The 23387-nt window shown below is 45.3% G+C and overlaps 1 protein-coding gene and 1 non-coding gene across 2 annotated transcripts in view; one reads left to right on the top strand and one right to left on the bottom strand.

The window, feature by feature from the left end:
* Window positions 1-23387, bottom strand: part of LOC126266906 (atrial natriuretic peptide receptor 1-like) — a 1198842-nt gene that overhangs the window by 88412 nt on the left and 1087043 nt on the right. The window lies entirely within an intron of this gene.
* Trnas-cga (transfer RNA serine (anticodon CGA)) lies at window positions 12904-12978 on the top strand. Its single transcript has one exon. It is a non-coding gene; the product is annotated as a tRNA-Ser (tRNA).

Raw genomic sequence — 23387 nt, 5'->3', positions numbered from 1 at the left:
TGCACGTGCCCGTCGACCTGGGACCGGACCGCAGCGACGCACGGATGCACGCCAAGACCGTAGGATCCTACGCAGTGCCGTAGGGGACCGCACCGCCACTTCCCAGCAAATTAGGGACACTGTTGCTCCTGGGGTATCGGCGAGGACCATTCGCAACCGTCTCCATGAAGCTGGGCTACGGTCCCGCACACCGTTCGGCCGTCTTCCGCTCACGCCCCAACATCGTGCAGCCCGCCTCCAGTGGTGTCGCGACAGGCGTGAATGGAGGGACGAATGGAGACGTGTCGTCTTCAGCGATGAGAGTCGCTTCTGCCTTGGTGCCAATGATGGTCGTATGCGTGTTTGGCGCCGTGCAGGTGAGCGCCACAATCAGGACTGCATACGACCGAGGCACACAGGGCCAACACCCGGCATCATGGTGTGGGGAGCGATCTCCTACACTGGCCGTACACCTCTGGTGATCGTCGAGTGGACACTGAATAGTGCACGGTACATCCAAACCGTCATCGAACCTATAGTTCTACCATTCCTAGACCGGCAAGGGAACTTGCTGTTCCAACAGGACAATGCACGTCCGCATGTATCCCGTGCCACCCAACGTGCTCTAGAAGGTGTAAGTCAACTACCCTGGCCAGCAAGATCTCCGGATCTGTCCCCCATTGAGCATGTTTGGGACTGGATGAAGCGTCGTCTCACGCGGTCTGCACGTCCAGCACGAACGCTGGTCCAACTGAGGCGCCAGGTGGAAATGGCATGGCAAGCCGTTCCACAGGACTACATCCAGCATCTCTACGATCGTCTCCAAGGGAGAATAGCAGCCTGCATTGCTGCGAAAGGTGGATATACACTGTACTAGTGCCGACATTGTGCATGTTCTGTTGCCTGTGTCTATGTGCCTGTGGTTCTGTCAGTGTGATCATGTGATGTATCTGACCCCAGGAATGTGTCAATAAAGTTTCCCCTTCCTGGGACAATGAATTCACGGCGTTCTTATTTCAATTTCCAGGAGTGTATATCCTCTCGTACGCCAGGAGGAAATGTTGGAGAAAATATCGAATGCCCAGTACTTTTCTAAAATTGATTTGCCTGAAGCATATCTGCAGGTTCCTGTGGACGACGAGTCTCAGAGAGTTCTTGTTTGAATACTCCTTTGGTCTCTTTCAATACTTGCATCTTCCTTTTGGTGTGGCTAGTGCCCCTGCTGTTTTCCAACGATTTTTATAGCAGTTGGCTATGCCTGTCCCAGGTTGCTTTAATTTTATGGATGTTGTTGTCACGCGCTCCTCCACGGCCTATCGCTTGAAAAATGTTCGGACTTTTTGTCTTGCAGTCCACAAGCTTACGGTGTAACTCACTAAATCTCAGTTTTTCAACCTTCTGTTGTTTATTTGTGGTTCGAGGTCTCGCGCGATGGGGTTTGCCTCTGCTGTTAGGTATATGCCTCGCCCCTCGCTCATGAAGGAGCTTCAAGCTTTCCTTGGGAAGATAGCCTACTACCATAAATTCCTTCTGCGGACAGCCACACTGGCCTAGTCATCGCATGCCTTGTTACAGAAGAATGTACCTATTTCCTGGAGGCCGGATTGTAAACGTGCTTTTCAAATGTTGAAATCCAAAATACTCTCTGCCCCTTGTTTAGCTATTTTATCTCTGGACCAGCATATAGTTTTGGCGAGTCATGCCACATAGTATCAGCGCAATCCTAGTGCACTGAAATGCCGGTAGCTCTGAACGACCTGCTGCTTTCACCTCTAAATCTTTCACTCCAATCCAGCAGCTTTATTGTCAGGCGGAAAAAGAAGCTGTTGCCATAGTCTACGCTCTCCGCCAATTTCATGATTTTTTCTGGCTCTACGTTTCAGCTTATTACTGACTATAAACCTTTGGTTTCTTTGTTTAACCCTCACACTTCTTTGCTTGACAAGTCAGCACACCACCTACAACGCTGGGCTCTATTCTTGTCTCGCTACAATTACGAAACCCATTTTCGACCTTCTTCTAAACATGCCAACACGGATGCCTTGACCCACCTTCATGTGGATTCTGATTCCGTCTTGGATCGTGAAGGATTGCTTTGCTTCCATCTTGATTCTGAAACGCAGGTTGAGAGTTTCCCAATTACGAGCTTGCGCATATTAGCTGCTGTTGCTACCGACCTGGTTCTCTGCCACATATTTCGGTTTGTTCAACAGGGCTGACTGGATAAACTGCTGGGTCGAGCTTTGGACCCTCTGCACAACTATTTTTTCTTACGGCATCGCCTCTCTGTTTTTGACGATATTTTTCTGTTGTCCACAGAAGACCTATCTCCCAGAGTAACCATTCGCACTGCGTTACGACGCGAGGTTCTTTCCCTTCTCCACCAGTGCCATTAGGGAGTTCCATGCACTACACTGTTAGCTAGGAGACATACCTTTTAGCCAGGGACTGCTAGCTAAATTGTCTGTTTTGTCGCGGCTCGTGAGCATTGTGCCTGACAACAGGCAGCTCCCAGGGAATACCTGTTTCCCAGCCATGAGAACGAATTCATGTAGTCTTTGCGGGTCCCTTCTTGAATTCCTATTGCCTCTTTGCTGTGGATTACATTCTCGAGTGTGTGTCGACGTTGGCTGAGGTCACAAGTTGTATGCTTTTGAGGATTTTTTCTGTTGAGGGGTTGCCATATACCTTATTTTCCAATAATGGGCCCCAGTTCGTATCTTACACCTTTCAATTGTTTTGTTCCCATTAAGGTATTTGTCATGTTACGGTGCCACCATTCCACCCTTAATCAAAGGGCAATACAGACTAATTCAAGTCCCAAATGAAAAAAGTTTGTTGTGGATTATTCTCCAGATGACGCCCTTCTCCATTTTCTGAGGACATATCAGGACCTATCACTTCATGCCTATGGGGGAGTGGAACTTGGCTGAGTTGTTTCACAGCTGGCAGCCACTCACACTCCTCCATCCTGTTTAGAGTGTGCCACACCTGCTGCAATGAGTTTCGTCTGGACAATTTGTGCTGGGATTGTAGATGTGGGTGCAAGGATTTGGTTGCCAACCCAAGTGGATACTGGCCGCCATTGTCTTCCACTGAGGATGACGTCTCTGTGACTTGCTGACGGACTGGTGGCGCATCACTTTGATCAGTTGCGTCCACACTGGCCACCAGAAGCTACTGGTTCACGGATGCAGCCCCGTCACTGCACCCTGCCCCACTGCCCTCTGCCTGAAGCTCATCGTCACCTGCTGTGGATGTGCCCACTTTCTTTTGGCTGCCTCCTTCACATGTGGCGCCATGGTGTTGCAGCTTCCGGGTCCCAATTGCTGGCCTGTCTTTGGCCTCAGGTCCATTGCCACAGCCTGCTGTTCTGATGAGGCCACCTCACTGTCGTCGCCTCAGCCATTATCACTGTTGTGTCCAGCCCCATCTCCTCTGCACTGGCACCTGCCTGCTGATGACGAGGCAGAGATGATGATGGCACCCTCTTCTCCCCTGTTGTCATTGGGTGCTGTGTGGGCCCACTGCCCTGGGGTCCTATGCTCTGATGCCTGCCTGGCACATCGTCCCCCCCCCCCCCCCCCCCCCAACCTCCACCAGCGGCACCTGATGCTGCTGCTCTGGATCTGGCAGACGTGTCTCTTGTTGGGCCACTGGCGTCTCCTACGTCACCTGGGCGCCCACTTCGCATGAGGTAGAAGTGTGCTGTATCCTGCTACTAGTGCGTGTGACTGTGAGTCATTGTGCGTGTGTGCTCGAATTGGCTGCCAACTGTATCAGAATGGGCCAGCTGCTGGAGGCCACCTGTGGGAGGCGTGCACATGGCACAGTCTCTGTTGCATCATGTGCTGGTGACATGCGCCTATGTACTGTATGTGTAGAGCAGCAGTGACTGACCCTCTCTATGTTCTTTCACTGTGTACAACTCACATAAGTTATTCTGTTCTTGTTATGTGTGGTGACATGATAGGCTTATTTCCATTGTTGTTCAGAGGTTTATGAATAAAGCCATATTTGTATTTCCAGAATGGGATTCTCAGTCTGCAGCGGAGTGTGCGCTGTTGCGAAACTTCCTGGCAGATTAAAACTGTGTGCTGGGCCGAGACTTGAACTCGTGACCTTTGCCTTACACGGGCAAGTGTTCTTGGAAGGTAGGGTCGAGGTACTGACGTGATTAAAGCTGTGAGGGCGGATCGTGAGTCGTGCTTCGGTAGCTCAGTTGGTAGAGCACTTGCCCGCGAAAGGCAAAGGTCACGAGTTCGAGTCTCGGTCCGACACACAGTTCTAATCTGCCAGGAAGTTTCATACCAATGCACACTCGCTGCAGAGTGAAAATCTCATTCTGGAAACGTCGCCCAGGCTGTGGCTAAGCCATGTCTCCGCAATATCTTTTCTTCCAGGAGTGCTGGTTCTGCAAGTTTTGCAGAAGAGCTTCTGTGAAGTTTGGAAGGTAGGAGTCGAGGTACTGGCGGAATTACAGCTATGAGGGCGGGTCTTGAGACGTGCTTCGGTAGCTAAGTTGGTAGACACTTGACCACGAAAGGAAAAGGTCACGAGTTTGAGTCTCGGTCCGGCACACAGTTTTAATCTGCCAGGAAGTTTCCTATTTGTGTTACTTGGATCAGTTTTGTGTATTACTTGCATTCTACAGACCTTCAAACAGACTTCCCAGCCAGTTGTAGAAGGATGTACAATATAATGTGGGGTCTAAACCTCAAGGGAATTTGGGATTTTGGTGCTAACAAATATTGCCAGAAGTGAAAGAAGTGGTTAGTGAGAGGTAAAACTCATAGGACTGACCAGATTTCAACCTCTGAATTTGTGATCTGGTTCTTTATCACTTAGATATCAAGCCAACTTGAACATCAATGGGATGGTTTATGGGACATGAAGAATGAATGACACATTACTATAATAATCTAGCTGTGTCCATAGGACTTAGATATTAGAAAAAAAATGTTGAAGAAAGGAAAATTCAGCAGAATTAAATATGTAATTGGTCTAGTAGTAATCAGCAAACAAGAAATTAGAACCCCTGAACGTTAGAAATTTTTCATAATGCGAAAGAGAGATTAAACTTATTATTACTTCTGTCAATTTTTGGGAAGGTGAACTTATTTACTCTTCATGGCCCCTACCCAACAGGAGGGAAGATTATATTTTAAACATCCCATCTATAATGAGACCATTAGAGACAGAGCACAAGGTTGAATTGAGAAAGGATGGAGAAGGAAATCAGCTGCAGCCTTGCAAAGGAACCGTACCCTGACATTTGTCTTAGATGATCTAGGAAAACTGCCGAATACCTAAATCTGGATGGCTGGGTAGGGATTTGAAGTGCTGCCTTCCCAAATATAAGTTCAGCGTCTTATTACTGGGTCACTTTACTCAGTAGTATTTAGAAGAGATATGGGAAAGGCTTACATTAGATTGTGATGGTGATGTTCTTGATGGTATGTGAGGTTACAGTATTCGAGTGCAAAGTGTACGCCCAGGTAGCCACTGTGGAAAGGCAGTAAAAATATATGTGAAATAGGGATATGAGAATGGCAGCATATGAGGGAGTTGGTTGTATGGTTGAAGAGGTGCATTTTGGCACTAAAACGTTATAAATTAAGCACTGTAATATAGTATTAGTTAATTACAGTAATGTCCATGGGAAGGTTTCAGAACTAGTCTTGCTTATAGACTGTAATAATGCCCACAACCTACTAGGGGCAGAAAGCTGGCTAAAATTCTAAATTTCGACCTGTGAGGTACACATTAAAGGTGGGCTAGAAGCCACTGATGCAGACAAGTTTATAGCGATATAAAATACGATTGATATCTATGAAGTCTAATACAGAACCTGAATGCGGAATAATTTGAATAAGATTAATATTAAAGGTAGATCGAATATGGTCATCGGATGCATTCATAGGCACCCTACCTCAAGAGTTGTAATGTTGTTGTTGTTGTTGTCTTCAGTCCTGAGACTGGTTTGATGCAGCTCTCCATGCTACTCTATCCTGTGCAAGCTTCTTCATCTCCCAGTACCTACTGCAACCTACATCCTTCTGAATCTGCTTAGTGTATTCATCTCTCGGTCTCCCTCTACGATTTTTACCCACCACGCTGCCCTCTAACGCTAAATTTGTGATCCCTTGATGCCTCAAAACATGTCCTACCAACCGATCCCTTCTTCTAGACAAGTTGTGCCACAAACTTCTCTTCTCCCCAATCCTATTCAATACCTCCTCATTAGTTACGTGATCTATCCACCTTATCTTCAGTATTCTTCTGTAGCACCACATTTCGAAAGCTTCTATTCTCTTCTTGTCCAAACTAGTTATTGTCCATGTTTCACTTCCATACATGACTACACTCCAAACAAATACTTTCAGAAACGACTTCCTGATACATAAATCTATATTCGATGTTAACAAATTTCTCTTCTTCAGAAACGCTTTCCTTGCCATTGCCAGTCTACATTTTATATCCTCTCTACTTCGACCATCATCAGTTATTTTACTTCCTAAATAGCAAAACTCCTTTACTACTTGAAGTGTCTCATTTCCTAATCTAATTCCCTCTGCATCACCCGATTTAATTTGACTACATTCCATTATCCTCGTTTTGCTTTTGTTGATGTTCATCTTATATCCTCCTTTCAAGACACTGTCCATTCCGTTCAACTGCTCTTCCAAGTCCTTTGCCGTCTCTGACAGAATTACAATGTCATCGGCGAACCTCAAAGTTTTTATTTCTTCTCCATGGACTTTAATACCTACTCCAAATTTTTCCTTTGTTTCCTTTACTGCTTGCTCAATATACAGATTGAATAACATCGGGGAGAGGCTACAACCCTGTCTCACTCCTTTCCCAACCACTGCTTCCCTTTCATGCCCTTCCACTCTTATAACTGCCATCTGGTTTCTGTACAAATTGTAAATAGCCTTTCGCTCCCTGTATTTTACCCCTGCCACCTTTAGAATTTGAAAAAGAGTATTCCAGTCAACATTGTCAAAAGCTTTCTCTAAGTCTACAAATGCTAGAAACGTAGGTTTGCCTTTTCTTAATCTTTCTTCTAAGATAAGTCGTAAGGTCAGTATTGCCTCACGTGTTCCACCATTTCGACGGAATCCAAACTGATCCTCCCCGAGGTCTGCATCTACCAGTTTTTCCATTCGTCTGTAAAGAATTCGCGTTAGTATTTTGCAGCTGTTACTTATTAAACTGATAGTTCGGTAATTTTCACATCTGTCAGCACCTGCTTTCTTTGGGATTGGAATTATTATATTCTTCTTGAAGTCTGAGGGTATTTCGCCTGTCTCGTACATCTTGCTCACTGACAGAACGTTTAAGGAAAAAACTTGGAGCAGGTTGCACGTTAATGTCCTGGTCATGTAACAGTAAGTATCATGTGAAGATTTGGTCTTACTAAGTACAGACAGCAAGACTAAAGTGACTAGGGGATATAGTAAGGCGAAGGGATCGCATGACGCCGTTATAAATGCTTAAAAATTACCTCGATCAGTTAATTAGAAAGCCAACTCATGAGACCTCTTTGGTCCCCGAACTTTTCGAATCAGTTAACGTATGGCAGGGAATCAGTGATCATAAAGCCATTATACGAGATTTCACTGACTGCAGGTATCAATAGGACTATAAAGAAAATAGGAAGATTTTTCTGCTTCATAAGTTCTGCAAGAAACAGATTTCAGAATACGTGAGCAGTCAAATCAAACATTCCTACTTAGTCCGAAATTGATGAATAAAAATCAACAACACTCAAGAATATTGCACAATAAGCCTTAGACAGGTAATGCCAGAGAAAATTTGTGAGCGATCGCAAAGATCCGCCGCAGTTCGTCTGTCATGTCAGAAAGCTGTTCCGAAAGCAAAGAGACCTTCACCGCTGATTTATACGTAGCCTAAGCCTCGTAGACTGACAAAGACGAACCGTGCGTGAAACGTTCATTAGCTCGGAAGTAAAATTCTACACTCCTGGAAATTGAAATAAGAACACTGTGAATTCATTGTCCCAGGAATGGGAAACTTTATTGACACATTACTGGGGTCAGATACATCACATGATCACACTGACAGAACCACAGGCACATAGACACAGGTAACAGAGCATGCACAATGTCGGCACTAGTACAGTGTATATCCACCTTTCGCAGCAATGCAGGCTGCTATTCTCCCATGGAGACGATCGTAGAGATGCTGGATGTAGTCCTGTGGAACGGCTTGCCATGCCATTTCCACCTGGCGCCTCAGTTGGACCAGCGTTCGTGCTGGACGTGCAGACCGCGTGAGACGACGCTTCATCCAGTCCCAAACATGCTCAATGGGGGACAGATCCGGAGATCTTTCTGGCCAGGGTAGTTGACTTACACCTTCTAGAGCACGTTGGGTGGCACGGGATACATGCCGACTGCATTGTCCTGTTGGAACAGCAAGTTCCCTTGCTGGTCTAGGAATGGTAGAACGATGGGTTCGATGACGGTTTGGATGTACCGTGCACTATTCAGTGTCCCCTCGACGATCCTAAGAGGTGTACGGCCAGTGTAGGAGATCGCTCCCCACACCATGGTGCCGGGTGTTGGCCCTGTGTGCTTCGGTCGTATGTAGTCCTGATTGTGGCGCTCACCTGCACGGCGCCAAACACGCATACGACCATCATTGGCACCAAGGCAGAAGCGACTTTCATTGCTGAAGACGACACATCTCCATTCGTCCCACCATTCACGCCTGTCGCGACACCACTGGAGGAGGGCTGCACGATGTTGGGGCGTGAGCGGAAGACGGCCTAACGGTGTGCGGGACCGTAGCCCAGCTTCATGGAGACGGTTGCGAATGGTCCTCGCCGATACCCCAGGAGCAACAGTGTCCCTAATTTGCTGGGAAGTGGCGGTGCGGACCGCTACGGCACTGCGTAGGATCCTACGGTCTTGGCATGCATCCGTGCGTCGCTGCGATCCGGTCCCAGGTCGACGGGCACGTGCACCTTCCGCCGACCACTGGCGACAACATCGATGTTCTGTGGAGACCTCACGCCCCACGTGTTGAGCAATTCGGCGGTACGTCCACCCGGCCTCCCGCATGCCCACTATACGCCCTGCCCACTATACGTCAACTGCACATACGGTTCACGTCCACGCTGTCGCGGCATGCTACCAGTGTTAAAGACTGCGATGGAGCTCCGTATGCCACGGCAAACTGGCTGACACTGACGGCGGCGGTGCACAAATGCTGTGCAGCTAGCGCCATTCGACGGCCAACACCGCGGTTCCTGGTGTGTCCGCTGTGCCGTGCGTGTGATCATTGCTTGTACAGCCCTCTCGCAGTGTCCGGAGCAAGTATGGTGGGTCTGACACACCGGTGTCAATGTGTTCTTTTTTCCATTTCCAGGAGTGTAGTTACTGATCTGACAGAAAATCCTAAGAAATGGTCTAGTGGGCTCGAAGGGGTTGTCTGTTCTGAGGCGCTAGAGCATCCACGAGGTACTCAGCTGAACGAGTGTCGAAGGCTCTGACACGTGCATTTTTAATGTGCTCAACAAAGGCACATTGGTGGCACCGAGGATGTTGCGGAACAGGGGGGGGGGGGGGGAGGGGGGGGGAATGCTTTAGAGAAATCCTTTACCTTTTATTTAGCCCCATGTCAATTTTGCACTCCTCCATGATCACGCCATAAGCAAACGCGCAGCGGCAGGGTTAAGATAGCATAACCACCCTTTACTGCTTCGGATCACGTTCAAATTTCGTCGAATGGATTCGAGCGCCCCGTAGTGGCTCGACCCTGTTTACCAGAGCACTACATTCCTCAGGGCTCAGATTACGTACAATGGGGTTGCAGCCTCATGTTGTCGTTAGACTAGGGTTGAACCGCCAGGGGTAGGAAGGGGGGGGGGGGGGAGCAGTAGTGGTGTCGAACGTTGTCAGGAACGTCGTTCTGTTGCTCGTCACACTGTGAACTGCTAAATGCGTGGGAATCAGCGTCCCAAGGAAAGGGGCGGTTTCAATGATGCGATTTACGCCACCTCCTGAGGGGTTTTCATGTCGGTTCTGAGCGGCGTGTGTCTGAAATGTTTTCTCCGACCACCCACAAGAAAACCGCGCAGTTTTAACTCTGGGTGTCGCAGTCCTGACCTCCATCACAGAGGTGTCAAAAGAAGGGGTGAAATGTGGGTAAGAGTGGACGTGACGACCTTACCATCGTGTGACACATCCAGGGTGGCGTTGGACAGAATTGTGGTGAAATTTGGTGCCAATTCGACATCATTAACCCGTCTGACATCCTCACATGAACTTTCGAGCTTTGGCCTTTTCTTTCTCACGTTGCAGTTTGAAGCGTCGCCGTGCCGGAGACTGACGGACGCAGGGGGCCATGCTTTTGCTCCATTACAGAGGAAGGTTGCAGGGTCTTTGAGTCAAATTTCAAACTTATGCCTCGCCACGGGAGAGAATTACGGGGCTTCGAAAGAGCGATACTGTTTTGTACAGTGTATATTTACTATAGTCTAGTCGTGTTTATTTAGCCTGCTGAAATAGGGTGAAAGTTACTTTTGTTTTAGAACGGGGGGAGGTGCAGCAGTGGTTAGCACACTAAACTCGCATTCGGGAGGGCGATGGTTTAAATCCGAGTCCGTGTATCCTGACTTAGGTTTTCTGTGATTTCCCCAAACCTCTTCAGGCAGATGCCGGGATGGTTCCTTTGAAACAGCACGGTCGATTTCCTTACCCATCCTTAAATAATCCGAGCTTGTGCTCCGTCTCTAATGACCTAGTTGTAGATGGGACGTTAAACATCTTCCTTCCTTCCTTTTCTCTTAAAGTTGTGTGGCGTTTAAGAGCAGCACGATCGCGCAGACGTTTCTCTAGCACCAGTTCAGCTAGAGTTGTTTCCGTCTGACGTTCTAGGTAAACCACTAATTTTTCCAACTGCGTCGTTGCCTCCTCATTGGGCATTATTTTTTCTCCTTAAACGGCACTTTTGCTGTCCATTTCATTCTCACTGTCGTTCTCAGCACAACAAATGGCATTACAAATTTTGTCAATGCTTTTACAGTCTGACAGAGTACCTAGAAACCAAACAACAAAAATAAAGATGCATTGTGAATATTCTGCTTTGTATGTTGCCTCTAATGTCTGTTGTATATATGATTCTTTGGTAAATTACTTCAATATCTAGTCCTTAGAAATGCAATACACACTGTATTTTATCTTGTAAAGACCTAACCATGTCCAATATCCTTGTATATATTCTATACATGTAGAATTTTAAGGACTAAATAAATAAACAAGCATCACCGTCTAGCATGGAAGTGTGCGACCGGCGATCTCTATGGTACCAACATAATAACTGTACATATACAGTACCGTACCAAACGTCGCATAAAAAAAACGCTAATTGCTGATAGTGTAGAAATTTAGCTTTATCACAGCCCATTTTTTGTACTAGGTAACTAGGTAACAGGGTTTATTTAATAAGAATAATAAACGAAAATATAATAAATACACTGTACAATAACCTCTTTATAAAGTTGAGAGTATATATTAGACTCATCCTCTACTGAATTTCTGTTGCATTATTCCTCCTCATCTGCAGAAATGGAATAACGATAAGTAGCTAACACTTGTGGGGAAAGTCTAAATCACGTGCCATGTTTACACACTTGTTGTCAACTTCTAACTAAAGAACTGACTGCTGTGGCGAATTTTAGCATTTATCTGAAGATGGCACTAAAGAAAAGCCACATCCCTCATTAGAAGGAAATAATGCAAGAATGCTCGAGTTTAATATCTTGTTGCTGTCAACATAATTACATATTTGGGATTAGCTGTAACTGTCCGAAGACGAGAAGGAAGTATTCTGTAGTCTCGTTTAAGCAACTATCTTCGCATTCTTTGAGGCCGTACAAGAAAATCTGTCAGAAGCGCTATGTGAACTACTGACTGTTACAGAGAAAATCAGTTAAAGTATAGCTCATCAAAAAATCAGTTATGTGCTTTCCATCTTAAGAAGAAGCAGAGTACAAGGAAATTGTAAGTAGATAGTGAAACCAATCAGTTACACCATCGCCCAACACTTAAGTATTTAGTTGTAACTATAAATAACACATTCACCTACAAAAAGCACTGCATAAGCACTAAAATGAAAGTATCAGCTAGAAATATCTTTCTCTGCGAACTGACTGGAATCAATTGAGGTTTACAGCCAGAGACACAGAGAACCACTAGTCCGGCTCTGTGCTACTCAGCTGCAGAGTATGCTTGCCTTGTTTGGTACGGATCTAGTCATGTAAAACAAGCCGACATTTCTCGGAATGAGACGCGTCGACCTATCATTGGTTACTTGATACCAACACCGTGTGATAATGTTTACTGTCAGGTAGAAATCACTCCACCTAATATTAGAAGAGAAGTTGCGTCCATGTACAAGAGATCTAAAGCACTTGCCACACACGCGCACCTACTGAACGGACATCAACCTACCTATCAACGACTGAGTTTTTGGAGGAGTTTCCTGCATGCGACCTAAAAACTAAATGCACATCCTCAGACTGCAATGTTAAAATTATGGATATCGTGAAACACTCACATTGCTGAATGAGATTTTCACTCTGCAGCGGAGTGTGCGCTGATATGAAACTTCCTGGCAGATTAAAACTGTGTGCCTGACCGAGACTCGAACTCGGGACCTTTGCCTTTCGCGGGCAAGTGCTCTACCAACTGAGCTACCGAAGCACGACTCACGTCCGGTACTCACAGCTTTACTTCTGCCAGTATCCGTCTCCTACCTTCCAAACTTTACAGAAGCTCTTCTGCGAACCTTACAGAACTAGCACTCCTGAAAGAAAGGATACTGCGGAGACATGGCTTAGCCACAGCCTGGGGGATGTTTCCAGAATGAGATTTTCACTCTGCAGAGTCGTGCTTCGGTAGCTCAGTTGGTAGAGCACTTGCCCGCGAAAGGCAAAGGTCCCGAGTTCGAGTCTCGGTCGGGCACACAGTTTTAATCTGCCAGGAAGTTTCACTCACATTGCTGGTTGGAGGTTGTCGGTCGAACAAGGTAAATATTGAATTTCAGATGTGTTGCGTCAAAACACTTCTACCTAATATTCTATGTTTTCAGTGACAAAATTAGAATCTAGTTGGAGGGGGAGAAGAAGAAATCGATTGTGACATCATGACATACTCCCGAACTGATATCCTGGACTTGCATTCGGGAGAACAGCTGTTCCTGTTCGGTCATACAGATTTAAGTTTTTCGCGGTTTCCTCAAATCGCTTAAGGCAAATGGCAGAGAAAAGGAGACGGTTGATTTTGTTACTCATCCTTCCGTAGTCCAAGCTTTTGTTCCGTCTCTAATGATCTTGTCGTCGATGACATTTTAAACCCTAATCTTCCTTTCTTTGATTTGATTTGTAAATGTTGATGGATATAGTAAATATCTTTTCGCTACGTATTCATTTAGCTATAGTGAGTTTGTGGCTATGTACAACTCCTAACTGCTGAACAGACGATATGGCATTCCCCTCAGCATTTTGACAAAATAAAAACAAATGCACCTAAGAGATATACCTACATTAATCTTCTTGCTTTCTGCAATATGTGCTCTGATGATTGTTTTTCACGAAATATGTTGTGGTCGTTATTCTTAGCTCTTAGTATTTGTGTGTATGTGGCCTGTTCCGGGTAGCTTTCTGTGTCTCAAAAACGAGTTTTGTACTCTTCAGCTACGCGCTTTGCGCGGTGAATTCCCCACCGTATCAGGAATGTACTTTTTACTTTTCCAGGATCGGATGGTACTGGTGAACACATACGTATAGTCATACACATCCGATATTCTGCTACATTCAGACACGTATACAGTTTATGCGTAACATGTGACTAACTTTTTCTTTCGTCCGGTAATTATTTTTCGTGATATCCGCAGCGATTTTCCACTTTCAGATGACCGGTATGCTTATGGCTCGAGGTATTCCTGTTCTTCTATAAACACGCTGTTATCTTTGTTACGTGGAGACAGCAAAGCTTAGAAAAATAATACATCGCGTTTTCGTAATTTTGGATATTTCGATCCTGTATCTTAGGGCGTGAAAAACGATAAGAATCCCTTCATCAGGCACTGAGGAGCATCTGTTTTCAGCTTTCTATGGTTTACTATTCGCTAACCTTCCTACCCGAAGCTATGCCAGTGTCAATGAAAGCGCCGCAAAACGAGACCCCTTCCAAGCGCGCAGCAGCTGCATACGTAAAAGGCTCGCTATTGTGGCAGGCACTAACAGTTCCTACGACGACGTAGTCCAACATTTCTAGTGCGAAATTTACCTAACGGAAACGCGGAACTTATGGTGATAATATGTGTCTGAGATAGTCCTGATCACACAAACGCTGAGCTAGTTATTAGCAAAGTTATGCATTCTATAACGAGGCAGAGCACAAAGCTTCTCGCTCGTTGTTGGGTCGGCTCTTAACGAGCACTTTACGTGAAGCCACAATCGTTTATATCTGAAACGCTGCTCCCCCAGCAGCACCTTAAAATAAACTCGCCGTTAACGGTTTTCTTCTGAATGTTATTATTATAACAACTATTCTTCTGCGATGTATTTTTCCCTCTTTCTAAGCAGCTTCGTAACTTGAGTAGTGTAAGCAAACACTTATCCAGCTACTGTTGTCGGTGTGCTATCGAAATTGTTGATACAGGCACGGAAAGTCTTACCTCTGTGTTATTACGCTGATTTCTCAGTTTTTAAGGCGATTTACCATGTAAAACAGTGATACCAACGCGCAATATTAGTACGACTGAAGCAATCACGCACTTTTTCCTTGACGAACGAATAAATCCCCGATTCTGTAAAGAACAAAACTCACTTGTATGAACCAAGTTCACAACTCTTGATTACAAATGAGATAATATGTTAAATACTTGACGCTAAGCATGTAAGGGAGAAGAAATTAGAATATTTGTTGAAATTATGTTTAAAGGATTTTTGGAAGTCGCTAAAACACTGGATGAATATGAATATTATTTGCACTCCGGTGTAAGAAAAAGTTAGTTTTTCAAGCTTCTCAATGTTTGTGATGTCATATCTCGCGAACTGTGTGTTGTACAAAATGCATAATTTTGCAGGTGTATAAAATTATTTCCTTTCACGACTTTGCGACGGAAGGGGAAGGGAGGGGGGGGGGGAGGCTAAGGCTAAAGGAGAAGATTTCATAAAGATTTGAAATTATGTGTAAAGTTTGTTGCTGGCCACTAAGTGCTCTGTCTCGAATAATGGATGAATACAGTCTGGGTATTTGCGCCCCGTGAGTTGTCTCAACACAAATAAACAGTTTCGAACTGTAATATTTGTCTTAGTGTGTTAAACCCTTCACGTAACATTATATCTCTTAGTGAGCAGATTATGACAAAATTTTAAATAAAAATTCGGTCAATAGTTGTGTGAAAAATTGGGAACGACATTTCTATTGGACATGGAAGCTATTGGAGGGGGAACTTGCAACTGAGATTGTGCACCATAAACCTTGAAACATGAATAGCAATTTGGTAACGTACGTGATCAAAAGTATCCGCACACTTGGCTGAAAATGACTTAGAAGTTCGTGGCGCCCTCCATCGTTAACGATGGAATTCAATATGATGTGGGCCCACCCTTAGCCTTGAAGACATCTTCCACTCTCGCAGGCATACGTTCAATCAGGTGCTGAAAAGTTTCTTGGGGAATGGCAGCCCGTTCTTCACGGAGTGCTGCACTGAGGAGACGTATCGACGTCGGTCGGTGAAGCGTGGCACGAAGTCGGCGTTCCAAAACATCTCAGAGGTGTTCTGTAGGATTCAGGCCAGGACTTTGTACAGGCCAGTCTATTATAGGGATGTTATTTTCGTGCAACCACTCCGCCAGAGGCCATGCATTATAAACTGGTGCTCGATCGTGTTGAAAGATGCAGTCGCCATCCCCGAACTGCTCTTCAACTGTGGGAAGCAAGAAGGTGCTTAAAACATCAATGTAGGCCTCTGCTGTGATAGTGCCACGCAAAACAACAAGGGGTGCAAGCCCCCTCCATGAAAAGCGCTACCACACTATAACACCACCGCCTCCAAATTTTACTCTTGGCACTACATATGCTGGCAGATGACGTTCACCGGGCATTTGCCATACCCACACCCTGCCATCGGATCGCCCCCTTGTGTGCCATGATTCATCACTCCACACAACTTTTTTTCCACTATTCAATCGTTCATTGTTTACCCTCCTTACACCAAGCGAGGCGTCGTTTGGCATTTATCGGCGTGATGTGTGGCTTATGAGCAGCCACTCGGCCATGAAATCCAATCCAAGTTTTCTCACCTCACGCCTAACTGTCATAGTACTTGCAGTGGAAACTGGTGCAGTTTGGAATTCCTGTGTGATGGTGGGGATAGATGACTGCGTATTAGACATTACGGCCTTCTTCAACTTTCGGCGGTCTCTGTCAGTCAACAGACGATGTCGGCCTGTACGCTTTTGTGCTGTACGTGTCCCTTCACGTTTCCACTTCACTATCACATCGAAAACAGTAGAGCTAGGGATGTTTAGGAGTGTGGAAACATCGCGTACAAACGTATGACACAAGTGACACCCAGTCCCCTCACCACGTTCGAAGCCCGTAAGTTCCGCGGAGCGCCCCATTCTGCTCTCTCACGATCGATGTCTAATGACTACTGAGGTCGCTGATATGAAATAGCTGGCAGCAGATGGCAGCACAATGCACTTATTGTGAAAAGCTTATGTTTTTGGGGCATGTCTGGATATTTTTGATCACACAGTGTACCTGATGGAACAGAACGGAGCAGCAAAACATTCCACTGTGCATTTCAAATCGGAGCCACATATCTGAAAGGGTAAAAGATTTAGTTTTTACAGTGCCTGGACAAAGAAAATGCCTGCACTTTGCCTAAATAAAAATATGAAGTGATTACAATTTTCATTAAGTAAACATTTTAACAGTGAAAAAGTCGGTCTTATTGAAGACCGAAAATAGAGATTTTGACGTTATTCAATACTTATGGAAGAAAAAAGCGCAATCAAAAAGGTTAAAAGGTTCTGTTTATTGTCATATAAATACTGTTTGACGTGTTTGTGTCTATATATCATCTCTAGAAAATACATATCGGTATTTTGATATGATTCTGTTAGTTCACATCGCAGCAGTTTACTGTCAAACTTTCTCGAGAACCTCTACTATGAATCGTACTTTGGTCATTAAAAAACTTATCATTGGTAGTGGGTTCAAATGGCTCTAAGCACTATGGGACTTAACTTCTGAAGTCACCAGTCCCCTAGAACTCACAACTACTTAAACCTATCTAACCTAAGGACATCACACACATCCATGCCCGTGGCAGGATTCGAACCTGCGACGGTAGCGGTCGCGCGGTTCCAGACTGTAGCGCCTAGAACCGCTTGGCCACTCCGGTCGGCTAGTGGGCTTAATTCTGGAGAATATTTCTACTTTTTGCATCACGGATGGTAGCTCATCCCTCTCATTCACCATTTGGTAGCGGGCTAATTGAGTGGCATTGTGATGATGTTCCGCGTAGTGTGAACTCACCTTTATTTCAATGTGACGTCGCATTTAATTCCATTTCGTTGACGTCCACTAACAATCGACCTTAAAGCGTCTAAAATTACCCTCTGTTCTAACTCTTTTTCAGTTTTGTTTTTTGAACATAAATCGCTGACATTTACTGCTCATAACCACACGTCACCGTTTTTGCAATGTAGGCCTATGCAGTGGCGGATACAGAGGAACATCAAGGAGGGGGCGCTAAAGATATCTTGAGCTGCCTTTCCGTTTACCGTAATAAAAAATAATCAAGTCACATGTAAAGTTTAGGAAAGTTTTATATGAACTGATTACACAAAAATACAAGACAATGCCATTTTATGATATAAAAAAGTTACAATTGTGGTTCTCTTCCTTAAATGATGAATTCTATGCGCCTATTCTTCCTGGCAAGTTGGTTAATTACATCGTCAATAGGACTATCAACGTCAGGGTGAGTGTTCAACAGAGCTAAGCCATTAAGTCGGTCCGTTCCTTTCTAGTGCATTCGATAGAGGGTATATATAGAAACAATGCCTTTTAGGAATCTTCTCGGAAGTCACTATTACCGGAGATATACGGATCAATTACGAGTTGGGTATGGGAAACTATTGTAACGTTGTTAGTAAAAATATTGTTAAGAGTTTCGTAACAATATTTTTACTGAGAAATTACTATGAATTACAATTATTAATATTTCACAATCAAATGATCACTCTCACTCTTGACTGATCACACTTGCACTTGCTACAACTAGGACTTTTGACTTACTCATTCTTCAGTCTTAATATTTCTGCTTCCGATTGTCAAGTAGCTTCCTATTCGGCGCATAGACCGTATTTATGACGCTACGAATCGAAGGTTTTCTGTACAAGGACACAATACAATATTCGCGACTTTTATCGAACAAATGCCAGACAGAATAACGTACCGAGATCACTAGAATGGCCTCGACTTTTCTCGTAGGTATGTGTTAGCTATCTGTGTGCGAGACAGAAACATGTAAAATACGATGACGTGGACGTGTGTGCTACATATGAAAGTACAATTACTCGATAACTCGATTCAGTCTAGTTGACTGACGGAAGAAACAAACGAATAGCGTGCGGGCTGACTGGCGGAGGTGGCGCGGATGGCAATGACGGCGGCCCCGCAAGTACGCGAGGGGGCGGGGGGGGGGGGGGGAGGGGAGGGGGGGGCTCGTCCCCCATACGTATCCGCCACTGGGCCTACGACAGGGCTGATATGTTATCAGCATCAACTAACTGTTCTGCAACTAGTAAGGGAGAGTGAATCACAGATGATGCCCACTGCTTGTGCCAGTGGAACATTAGAAGAAAGAATTGCTAATAGAAGATTCTTAGAAAAATGGGAACCGATACTAAAACAATATCATTTAATTTTGCGATTATCATTTTTTTTGTTTTTTTTGGTGGTCACTTAGAAGTTTCTGCCGTGAGTCTACCCGTGATTCTGAAAAAGCGGTACGGAAATTGAAATATATACTGCACTGTAGTGGCACTACCCAGTATTTTAGATAAAAGTATTAAGTCTTTGGTGTAAGTAACTGGAAGTAACATGGAGTCCGCTGTGGAGTATTGCAGTGAGAGCGCTGTCTATCAGCCACGCTCTGTTGACATGCTGGGCCCAATAACAGATGAGAAAGTGAGTTGCGAAGCGAAGATAGCTGAGCGCAGTGCTAAACTGCCCCGCGCAGCAAAAACAGATGTAATAAGTGGGGCGTTGTCGCCACACTCGAGAGTTTCTCTTTGTTATGGGCAACGTGATTAGACGCCAAGTTTTAGAGAAACAAATGGGCAATAACGGAGTATAAATGAAGCTGAATTCAAGGACAGGACGTCATTCCATTCTGGGACTTGGCCGTCGCTGAGTAGCTGCTCACGACGCAGGACCACCGGCAGACCGCGAGACAACTGGGTAGCGCCAGCGGCAGCCTTCGGTTCGAGATCAGACTGCGTCTGCCGCCGCACTGTGTCCTTCATGGGACTTCGTGCCACAGACCCACCGACGCGCTTTCGCTGCCTGCTTCCACCAATGCTGAGGCCCAGAGATGGCGTCATAGCATCAGCGTCCATCCGCTGCCTGTCCAAGGGGCGCATAGCCGCCTCTGCGACCACAGAGCAAATAGCAGCGGACCACTGCCTGTCGTGTCAGTCCACTGTGAAGCACCGCTATCACCAATTAGCCGTGGCCCTGCCTTGGCTGCTGGACCGGAGTCCTGATGCTGCATCGCCGGGCGCCGTCGTAGCAGCCAACGCCAGCTGCACAGTCCAGAGTTTACGAGGAGAGACGTGCGTGCCTCTTGTAGAATTGAAGATATAATAAAGTTATATTGTCAAACTGTCCACAGTATTACCATTGGTTCCTTACCAGCTACGGCATCACCACAAACGCACCAACCCCTACGGAAGTGCCACTACAGTGTGATCCATACAGAGTGGTGTGAGGAGGGCCGACATTGTAACAATCAACAGCGGAGGGTGGGACACCCCCGCAGCACATTGTTCGAGCCGCAACCCGCCCCATCGTCGTTGGGCTGAGTGAGGGTATTTTATTCATGTGTAGTGCTAATCAAGGGGTTGAAGGAAGAGGGCGTGATTTTACGAAAGTTACCTTTACGAAGCCAGAGGAACCTGTTGGTCTGTCTCAATTTAGGAGTAATGGTAAAGATGAGTGATTAGTACCTGCACATTGCACTCAGTGTAATTTACTCGGCTATTCTGCACCTTGTGCTGAATCAATAGTGAAACTGCTTTATTTGTAACCATTTTGGGCAAACGGTTAGGCAATGTAGAGAGTCTAGGTGGCTCGTGATTAGAGAGAATAAGCAACTTGGTAGAACACTTCGGGACAAACAGTTCCATGTGTATTGTTTTCTTGTAGTGTCGTTTTTACCGTGGATAATGTACGCAGAGGCAAAATCAGAAACACTAGGTGACACCAGTGAGGAAGTGGTGCAATCATTAATGGATTAGATGGCTCAATTGTGAGTGGATTATTTGGTTAGCAGGCTAGCAGGCAACAATAGCGAGATAGAAGTGTTGAAGTCACAAACTCTAGGAGTGGATCAGACTGTGGCGAATCTTGTTTCTCCTTTCTCTGGTAGAGCGTCTGAGGACGTATTGGCATTTATAAAGGATGTTAAGCCATCAGCTAACATAGTGGGTTTGTCAGGTAAACAGTCCAGATCGCAAGGTTACGAAATTATTACATGAAGCATGGTAGTACACGGTTTTCTGGTGATCAATTAAGGATGGTGTCCAGGAGATATAAATAGAAGTATTTGCAGATAGAATTAGGAAAATGAACGTTAACACATACGAGCTCTCATTAAACAAGGAAGTAAACGAAGTAGTGCTGCAAGTGGCCGAGCAACGAGTTCTCGATGCTTTTTAAGGGGTTTGACACCGGAAATGTGTTGGAGAGTGTGCGCGGGGCCTTCATGGAGGGGTTGGGTTAGTTCTGGAATACGAAGTAATCGATAGGTCGACAGGCGTAAGAGAGCAGAAACTGCTATTTATGTCGAATATTAAAAGTTTTAATTGTGGCCGAATGGGACATGTACAAAGACAATGTTACCAATTACGAATTCACAGCATAACTGGAGTAATATGTGTTGCCAGCTGTTTGGTGGAAATGGCAAGGTTATAGGGATAATGATAGAGGTACTCAAGGGAAAAGGAAGGGCTCGCTAAACTTAGAAGGGAACCCCAGGACCGCCAGTCGGAGTTCCAAGTAGGAACAAGGTCAGTCAGAACGAATGCAGAGCCGGAATTTGCCATAATCAGTGTTGTGGATGGAAGAGAGAGTTTAAAGTATTGTTGGACACAGGAGTATTATGTGTCAGTAGCCTCACAGAGAATTAGTTGGTAGGATGCAGTGGAACCCATCACGATGTGATTTATGTGGGGTAGGGGTTAATGATATCCGACCATTGGCGTCAGTAGCGATGAATTTTTCGGTTGGGACAACCAAGTTTAGGCAGTGCGTGGAAGTGGTGTCTCATGTAAGTGAGAGGTACAGCACGATCGTGGGTTAGATTTTCTACATCAATATCATGCCACAATCTTCAATGATGTATAGTGGAACTGAGTGGGAAGACATGTGGACTAGGGGGAACTAATCTCATTGTTAATATGCGGCGAGGAGTGTCTAGTGAACAAGACGGTCCAGTTAAACTGCGATCAATAGAATTAAGGCTTGATTCACATGACTGTGTATCGAAAGGCACTGGAAAATCACTTTGGGTGAAAGTGGAGTCGAACTTGCCAGTAGGTGTGAAATGTGTCATAGAACCATTGGGGGGTAGAATGGCTCTGAGCACTTTGGGACTCAACTGCTGTGGTCATTAGTCCCCTAGAACTTAGAACTACTTAAACCTAACTAACCTAATGACATCACACACATCCATGCCCGAGGCAGGATTCGAACCTGCGACCGTAGCAGTCACACGGTTCCGGACTGCGCGCCTAGAACCGCGGCCTGCTTGGGGGGGGGGGGGGGGGGGTAGTGAAGTATTTGACACAGCATGTTGTTTGGTGAAGCGTAGTATTGTACAGGTACAGGAAAGGGACAGGGGAAAGCAGTACCCATCAATGTGGATAATTTTGGCACCGAAGATGTAAAGTTGTTGAAGGGAACGTTGTTAGCTACGCTAGAGAGTCCGAATGAGGAAGATTGCCACACGGGACAGGAGTTGTGACCTGTAAGGGGGCACAGGTCGATTCTAGGACTGCATTCCGTGAGAAGTTTAAGCATTTGAAAGGAGCGCAAGTGGAGGACCTGTTGCCACCTGTTTTAGAAGCGTTCATGGATCAGCAGTTACCTGACAGAATAATAGAAGAAAGTAATAGTGTGTAGGGAGCACGAATTGCAATCATACCTAAGAAGTCTATGGACGGTTTGCAGAAGTATTGGTTTTGTTGCGATTATCGCTGTTTGAATAGCAACGCTACAACAGATGCATACCCTATTCCGAATAGTATGGAAACCATAGATAACCTAGACAAAAGCAAGTAATTCTCGACGTTGGACTTAAAGAGTGGATACCATCAGTTAGAAATGGCTCCTGAAGGTAGACCAGAAACAGCCTTTTCAGCAAATGGGGGACACTACCAATATAGGAGGATATCTTTTGGGTTGAAAAATGCGCCGGCCGCATTCCAACGGTTGCTGGACAGAGTACTGAGAGGGCTGAAACTACCCTATTGGGATCTTGGTGACATAATTGTCAATTCAAGGGATATGCAGGAACATAGACAATGTCTAAAAGAAGTATTCAGCAGATTACAGGCTGCACATCTCACATTCAACACTGAAAGTGGAAGTTAACTATTTGAGCAATGTTATAAGTAATGACAGTGTAGCGACTGATACAAGGTTGGTGCAGGCAATGCGAGATTTTCCAGTACCAAAGACTACTAGGGAGTTACGACCTTTCATAGGCCTCGCGAATTATTATAGGAGGTTCGTGAAGGGAGCTATACATATTGCAATTACGTAATTGTCGAAGAAAGGGGAATTACGTAATTGTCGAAGAAAGGGGTTAAGTTTGTGTGGTCAGAGGAATGTCAGGGGGAGCGTTTGACGAATTAAAGAAGGTGTCAACATTCAGTCCATTTTTGATGTTTGCAGACTTTCAGAAAGAATTTATATTGTAATGTGATACGTCAAACTACCCCTCTGATGCATTTTGAGCCAGGAGGTTGATGGTCAAGAACGTTCTGTTGCCTTTGCATCAAGAAAATTGAACGCCGCGGAAAGAAATTATTCTACATCGAAGGGAGAGAGAGATGCTTAGTT

Source organism: Schistocerca gregaria, chromosome 4 (genome assembly GCF_023897955.1).
Source record: "Schistocerca gregaria isolate iqSchGreg1 chromosome 4, iqSchGreg1.2, whole genome shotgun sequence".
Taxonomy (NCBI): domain Eukaryota; kingdom Metazoa; phylum Arthropoda; class Insecta; order Orthoptera; family Acrididae; genus Schistocerca; species Schistocerca gregaria.
Note: the sequence above shows the minus strand (reverse complement) of the source record. Positions and strands in the feature narration are given on the sequence as shown.